The following is an 8,669-nucleotide window of genomic DNA, read 5'->3' as shown; positions in this document are numbered from 1 at the left end:
TGTTTTATAAAATGAAATGAATATCAAGGTAAAGGTTATACAAATAGACTTAAGGTCTATAGCTAGATTGTAGATCTAGTTATTTATAAAATGTTATTCTCGTACTACAGGTCCGAGATAAAGATCAGGCAATTATCAGTGAGACACATTGATTATAAGGTGAATACGTCCAAACCTTTTTATAGTGTGAAATGTTTTATGACGTGAATACGTCTATGTACTGTCTATTTGAATAGATATAGTTACTCTTGTAAACTATGGACTGTTATCCATATATAAAGAGTTATGAAAGTATTTGCATGAGGGTTAGTTCAAATCCTCTAAAAATGTTTTGATACAAGGTAGTACTAAACACTCTGGCTAAAATACACATATGTCTGGATCCTTACATATATGTACTGTAGTGGGCACACTACAGACATACTGACTATGAGGCAAGTGACTGTCTCTAGGGCGATTGAAAGTCCGATTATGTGGTTTGTGCCTATGTTTAGTTCCGATGTGATGGGATTGAGACCGATTGAGTCGTTGAACACTATTGGTGTTGTGTCATTACGAATTGTGAAAATGTTTTATTGAGTCAGCGTATTCACCAGCATAATCTGACGTATTTTCAAACTGTTTTTAGGTAACCAAGAGTAAGGTATAGAGAAGAATATGCCAGTGGAGATTGAGGATCACTAGGCATAGAATGCAGCTGGTGGCTCAGATAATTTTGTAATGAAGCATATATATATATATATTAAACTTGTTTTTAAGCAAGTAATTTTGTAAAACATACAAGGGTGTTTAATTCCCTTTGTTATGAAAATGAATATTTTAAATTTAACATTTTCCGCTGCAAACTTTGATAAATTGAAAAAAGTGGTACCAACTGTGATTCATACGCCTACGCCTGAAGGAAGGGTGTGACAAGCAACCTTCCCAACAGTAAAAATCTCAAGAGAAGGAAAAACTTATTTTTCTGTTCTGACCAAGACTCCACAAAAAATCTTGGCCAATGAGGTGGATAAGCATAACTTTAGAACTCCTCATCCCTTACCTAAGACAACAAGTAAGCCTGATGCAGGCTAGTTCTATGCATTTCACAATGATACTAGACATCACACAAATGACTACTTCCAGTTGAAAACGCGTATAGAAGAAGCTGTTGAAAGTGGTGAGCTAGCTCACCTGCTCAAGGATCCAAAAGACGGAAAAGGAGGTGGAAAAAAGGTATTTGGAGTGAACATGGTTTGGGTGTTTAACAAAACGCAGCGAAGACTCTCCTGGAACCAACAAAGCATGTGTTTCCCTCCTGCTGATCCGCAAAACAAAATTACAACTACAGTCAATGTTGCAAAACTCGCTAGGCGGTCCCTAGGCGGCCGACCCCCTTGTAGGGAGTACTCGGAGTACTCGGGGAGTACTCGGATTGTATTCGGACATGATAAATATAACAGTCCAAAAAACTCATCGGAAGGACCGGAATCGCCAAGATGCGGTATTTTATACAGCTCACGGCATGATGAAGTTTCCAACCAAGTGAGGAATAGCCACTATAGTACCAACAGCAGAAGCCCTGCCCTTAGCGGCCACCAAAAAATCTTAGGAGCCTGACAAAGACATGGAAGATTGCCCTATTCAAGGGATAAGCATTAAACCAAGTGTGACATTCGTGACAAAACCGGATACACCTCAGTATTTACATGACAAATAAGCGACTAACCGCTTATTGGGTATCGAACAAATGATTAACCAAATCAGTCTGGTTATGATCCAGATGTCTCGGGGGGGGGGGGGCATCTATAAGTGATATACATTTAATATAAGCTAAAATATTGGTATTATGGCCTTAGATGATAGCAAACCAACTATGAACTTAAACACGAATGAGAGTTAGAAAACAAGCATTGTATCATTCTTTAAGCCGTAAAAGACTTACAAAACACTTAGTGGGAATATTTTAATAGATCCGTGAAAATAGTTTCAATTTTACAAACAAATGGTATGTTTTTACAACTTTACACAAAATGGCTAAAAAATGCTTGTTTTTGCGTTGTTTGTTGTACCCGATATATTTTTCTCCCTAAAAACCGAACCCAAATAAACTTGGACTCAGAATTTTACGTTTGGGCACGCAATAAAATACTAATGGGCCAAAATTAGGCACAAAGGGGGCCCAAAAAGTCCAGCCCGCCAAGTTGGACCAAACCATCTTGTATTATTATTATTTTAGTTTTCTTTAAACTTAAGCAAAGTTAGATGTTTTCCAACATATTTTCCAGAACATAGACATCAAACTCAGCTAATCTTTCACACACACCACCAAAACTTAAGGTAATTAGGTTATTTTGATCAAATTTTACTTGTTATAATCATGTTTAATATCATATAAACATAGTTTGATTGCCAAAATTCACTTCGAACCATGAAAAAATCCTAAAAATTGTCCATAAATATATTTTGATCATACACATGGTTAGGAACCTGTTTTGATAAGTTTTTTGGCCATAAACATGGGTTAAAGGGTTTAAACGATGTTTTTACGGTTCAAAAGTTCGGTTTATTGCCCTCATTGAAACCCTAAATTCCAAGGCTGTCATTGATAAAACATGCTTGGTTTGTAATATAGGATCTGTATCTACCTTACTTAGAAGCAAACGAGCCAGGAAATGGGATTAAGAGAGCAAAAACGGACGAAAACCGCAAAGGTATTGTCGAATAGCTCGATTACAGGCTGTTTAGGTTAAGGTTGTGATCTATATAAGTTTAGGTTATAAAATTTGCAGGACATCAGTGACCGTAGGCTTGAGTCCCTGTCCAAATTTGGTAATTTTTTGACCATCCGAGAATATTTGGCGAATTTATTACCGAATTGAGACGTTTGTTTGAGAAAAATACTTAGAATGTTTGAAAAAATATGAAATTTTTGTGGGGAACTCGGATTTAGTATTATATGATCACATATGAAATTTGGGGTCATTTGGAAAACCCTAGCTATGTTTTGTGGATTCGCATTTATTCGTGTTTTCATAGTCGTTTTCGGCTTGAAAAGAGTATTTTGGCAAGGTTGTCACTTTCTGGAAATTTTATAGGTTGTTTTGTGAAGTATTTTGATCACTCAGGAATTTTGTTGGATTTTTTGGAAATCATGTGGTATAAACGGACGATTTTCGGGCTAAATATAGCGTATAAAATGAATTTTCTTAAATTCATAAAACGGATAATTAAATATGCTAATTTAAAGATTAAACAAATTCAATTATAACAAAAAAAACCGACGAGTTCGTGATTAATGAACCTTCTGGAATATCAGAACGTCAAGAGTGATCAAAAATCATATTTTTGGATTAATTAAGTAAAAGCTAAATTTTTGTGAGAAATCCGGGCAATTCGGATGAATTGTGCGCGTTTTTCTCCAAACCAAACTAAATAAACGGAAATAAGCCACGTAGCGAATCCAGGCCCCTAAAGTGTGATATTTCTTAATAATTTAATCATCTTATCAACCAACACGTTCCCCAAGTTTACATACTCATACATGTTTTCTAAGTGCGTAAACGATCAACTTAGCCCAGCTGGCAAAATAGGGAAACTTAGCCAAGTTCGGTTTTAAGTATTAGACATTGAAAAACATCACAATCTAAGCCTGTTGCCACTTTCTGGGCGTGACAGCTATACCCAGACTAGATATACAACCCAGTTTAGAATGAAGATTATAAACATATTAAAATATTAATATTATTATAATATTGATTATAGGGACTAAGTAAGAGCAAGCAAGACGAAATACGAGCCGATACAGTACCGATCATCTACTAAACCGTGAGCTTCATGACCCCACTTTTAAATTTTTTTTATGAAATTTTGGGGTGGAAAACATGTTGATACATATCGGTATACTCTGAATTGTTTGATGATGGGAATTATCTAAGTGCTAACACACAACAGTCCCCACGAACACATTGATTAACTTTGAGCCGCTGGCTTGTGAATAATACTATTGATTTGACAAACCCAAACGGAATCAGCCTGGTTGCCGTGTCACAAATTGCGCCGTTTACACATGACCATAATGATACAAACACGCTATGTAGTGTTAGACATAGCTACTTGGGGCATGTTGTGGGCGGAAGGGGGCCCACAGTGGTTGATTAAGCGTGGGAAATGGTGGCACGCAGCACGAACAGTGAAGGCTTCACTGTAGCTTAGCATAATTACATCATAAACATACAAACAAACATACTGGCATATTTACAAACTATGATTGTTATACGCACAATTGATTTTTTGAAACCCGTGAAACTCACCAACTATTTGTATTTGACCTGTTTTAACATCTTTTTCAGGTATACCGGACTTGTACTAGAAAGTCAATGTGCTACGTGTTTGAATTGCGATTAATGCTGGGTGAATTAATGCAAGTATGCTACTAAGAAGTAAAGCCGCTTAACGGGCTGGATTTAGTTTGTATCACCTAGTTGTAAACAAAGTTAGATCGATGTAAAATATTATAAACAAGTTTGTATTGTTCATTATAAACAATATGGTTGATACCAGAGGTGTCTGTTACATTTCTGTTTTGCGCTTCCGCGATTTGCTAAATGGGGTGTGACACAGGTTACCCTGAACAAAGTATCAAAGTCAATCGTAAGCTTTCCTTTCGAACTATGAGAAATCTTATAACTTTGTTACAAGAATGTAAAGAAGTTTTTGCATGGTGTCCAAATGAGATGACAGGGGTTCCAAGGGAAGTTGCTAAGCATTCCTTGAATGTTTCGCCCAAAAGAAAAGAAGCTTAGAACCTGAAAGAAGCTTAGTTGCTTGTAACGAAGTCGACAAGCTTATAAAAGCATACATACTATGAGAAGTAAGGTACTATTCCTAGATTGCAAACTTGGTGCTGGTCAAAAAGTCTGATGGATGTTGGCGAATGTGTGGATTTCAAGAATCTCAATAAAGCATATCCCAAGGATAGCTACCCCTTGCCAGAAATTGATTGGAAGGTGGATTCTCTTAAAGGCTTCCAATACAAATGCTTTTTGGACGCCTATAAAGGTTACCCTGAATTTTGATGAAGGTTGAAGACGAACAAAAAGACAGTGTTTCACACCCACAAAGGCATTTTCCGTTATAAGAGAATGCCCTTTGGTTTAAATAATGCTGGAGCTACTTATCAACGGTTGATCGACAACACCTTCTCCGAACAAATTGGAAGGAACATGGAAACTTATGTTGATGACCTAATCGTAAAAAGAAAAACGAAGAGGCAATGATCAGCGACATCGAAGGAATATTAAAAATTTTAAGAAGCATCAACAGGAAGCTTAATCCAGAGAAATGTTCATTTGGTATGAAGAAGGTAAGTTCTTTGGTCACGTGATCGACAAGCAAAGCATAAAAGCTAGCCCTAGTAAGATGCAAGTTGCTCTTGACATGCACTCGCCAAAATCAAAGAAAGAGGTCCAAAGCCTCAATGGTAGGATCGCCACTCTTAAACGATTTCTTTCAAAGTCAGCAAACAAATCTTTACCTTTTTTCAAGAGTTTAAAAAATTCAAAGCTCTAAAGAAGCATCAAGCTTCCCTACCTACTGTAGCAACACCTTAAGCAGGAGAAACAATAACAATTTGCCTCTCTGCAGAGAGGGAAGCTATCAACTAAATGCGTATTGTCGAGTGTGAAAAAGTACAAATTCCGATGTACTTCATCAACAAGGCACTAAATGAAGTTGAGAAAAATTGCATGCCCATTGAGAAGCTGATCCTTGCATAGGTCACGCTGCCAAAAGGCTAAGAAGGTACTTCCAACTTCATCAGATGAAGGAAGTCGCCAAGAAACTAATAAGTTCCATATTGGAAAGTCCGGAGATTGCAGGAAGATTAACCAAATGGGCTATTGGCTTGGGTGAACATAACATAGAGTACGAATCCAGAAAAGCAATCAAGGGTCAAATCTTGGCCGATTTTCTGGTGGAAGTACAAGAAGAAGTGAAACATGAACTAGAGGAAGGTGACCCTGTCATCCCTTCAAGGAAATGGACACTCTATACAGACAGAGCTTCAAGTATAGAAGGTTCCTGTGCCGGTCTAATCAACACATACCCCAAGGAACTGAATATACTTATGCACTCTAATTAGAGTTTCCATGTACTAACAATGAGGCCGAGTATGAAGCATTGATAGCAAGGCTTCGTTTAGCAAAAGGCATGAAGATATTGGAATTACAACGAAGTAAACAACGAGTTTGTGGCAAGGGAACCATCAATACTAATGTACAAGCAAAAGGTCAGGGAGCTCATAAAGGAATTCAAAAGCTGCTCCCCGACCCAAATTTCCAGAACTCGAAACAAGCAGGTTGACAACCTAAATGAATTGGCATCTCTTACCTACGCACACCTAACAAAGAAGGTCCTCGTCGAAGTATTTAGAAGCCCATCAATTGACGAACTCGAGGTACATGATATCATCGAAGAGGAGAACCTTAGTTGGATAACTCCCTTCCTAGAGTTCCTCAGGGATGGTAAGCTTTAAGCTGACGAAGGAGAAGCCATGATACTTTGGGCCTGCTTGGTTGGCAAGAATTCCAGGCATTTTGATGGAATTGGAATTTCATTCCTTGACATGTTTGGTTTGTTAGTTGTTGGAATTGGAATCTAACTAGAATCCCACCAAATCCTTTGTGTATGAGAATTCAGAATCCTTCAAAGAATGGAAGGAAAGTTTAAAAATCTTCGGAATGTTACCTAAGTTACCAAATGACCCTTCCCCCAATCATTAACCTTTCCTCTGACTCTCCACCTCCACCACCACAAATTTTCACATCTCGTCGGGTCCACCATTACAAGCTGTCGATCAATTCCTACAAGTTCTTCGCGCATTGCGCCGGAGGATTTTGTGGCTCTTGAATACCTCCACTAGTTCTGAACAGTGTACCGCGATTTGAAATCGGAGAATATTTTGAAATGGGATGTGGTTTATCGGATTTTAACTTATATTTCAATTCCACATCGTGCTAATACTTGATCGGGCTACGAGAAGCAAGAAACGTCAGAGTCGTTGCGGTTGTTCCGTGATTATGCTTACCGGCATATTCATATGGAAGAGGAAATAGTGATGGAGTTCGTGACTTCATGCAGATACAGAAGATGGCACATTTGAGTTTGGATTTTCATTTATATTTTTTTTAATTCTAAGGGGTAAATTTGTCATTTTAGAATAACCTTAAATTCTAATTCCATAAATTAATTTAACAACCAAACACATTTTGGGTTTTTTGTAGATTCTTCATATTCCAATTCCAATTCAAAATCTGATTCCATCCAATTCAATTACGACGAATCCCACGAACCAAAAGCCTCCTAAGGTTCAAAGCCAAGTAGTATGTTGTGGAAGATGGTGTCTTATACAATATGGTGTAGGTCCAAAACAAAGTAACTACCTCATCAGGGAGGTACATGAAGGCATTTATGGAACACACTCAGAACTAAGGTTAATGGTAAGTAGACTAATTAACATAGGACGCCATTGACTGAAGTTGCATAAGGATTCTTCTGAGGTAATACAAAATTTTGAAGGCTGCCAGCTCCATGCTCCTGCAAAAACAAGTTTGAAACGTGATCTAGTCGACATCATTTCCACTTGCCCTTCTATAAAAGAGGGATTTGCATTGATGGTTCTTTCCCCGAGGCAGCAGGGAAGGTCAAGTTCCTATTGGTAGCTGTGTATTACTTCACGAAATGACCAGAAATTAAACCAATATCCTCAAACACAGGGAGGCAAGTAATGAACTTCGTATGGGAAAATACCATATGCAGGTATGGGATACTAGGCGAGATAGTGAATGATAACCAAAAGCAATTTGATGGAAACTCCATTCAACTAGTGGTGCAAGGAGCTTTAGATTAAACAAATGTTCAGCTCAATTGCATATCCCCAATCTAATGACCAAATTGTGAGAATGAGCCTCAACATTGTGGAACGCATCAAGGTGATATTGGGGACACATGGCAGAAATTGGATAGAAGAACTTTCAAGCGTTCTACGAGCTATTACTACCACGGAGAAGACAAGCCATGACAAAATGCCCTATAGATTAGTGTTTGGCTTAGAAGCTGTTATCCATGCTAAAATAGGGGTAAGCATGAGAAGGACAAGAAGCACCAAACAAGAAGCCAATGACCCTGAAATTTTTCTCAACCTTGACCTCCTAGAGGATGCCCATGATCAAGCAAACATTCGAGAAGCTTGATAACAAAATAAGTTGGAAGCATTCTATAACACAAGAGTGAGAAAAGAAACAATCAATTCCAGAGACTTAGTCCTCAAAAACAACGAGATAAGCAATCAATCGGACACCGGCAAGTTAGGACCTAAATGGGAAGGTCCTTACGTCATCAGAAAAGCCCAAATGGGTGGATCTTAAAAACTCTCGGCCGTCTTTATCTGAAAATCAATGTAGTTGTTATATCAGTTTGTTATAATTTGAAACATCAATGAATGAAATTGTATTTTGAGTAAAAAACTTGATTATTATCCTAAGTGTGAGCCCCTTCAAACTATTAGTACATAATGTCTATTGGTTAGGTCTTGTATATATTAGATAGCAGTGTTGGAATGTTTGTAATGTTTTAAATGTATTGGGTTATATGCCATATAACATATACGCGTATATGATACACGGCGCATA

This window comes from Bidens hawaiensis, unplaced genomic scaffold, assembly GCF_021521415.1.
Source record: "Bidens hawaiensis isolate Kalapana, Puna unplaced genomic scaffold, B.hawaiensis_p1.1 tig00039167_1, whole genome shotgun sequence".
Classification (NCBI taxonomy): Eukaryota; Viridiplantae; Streptophyta; class Magnoliopsida; order Asterales; family Asteraceae; genus Bidens; species Bidens hawaiensis.
The sequence above is the reverse complement of the archived record's forward strand: the minus strand, read 5'-3'. Positions refer to the sequence as shown.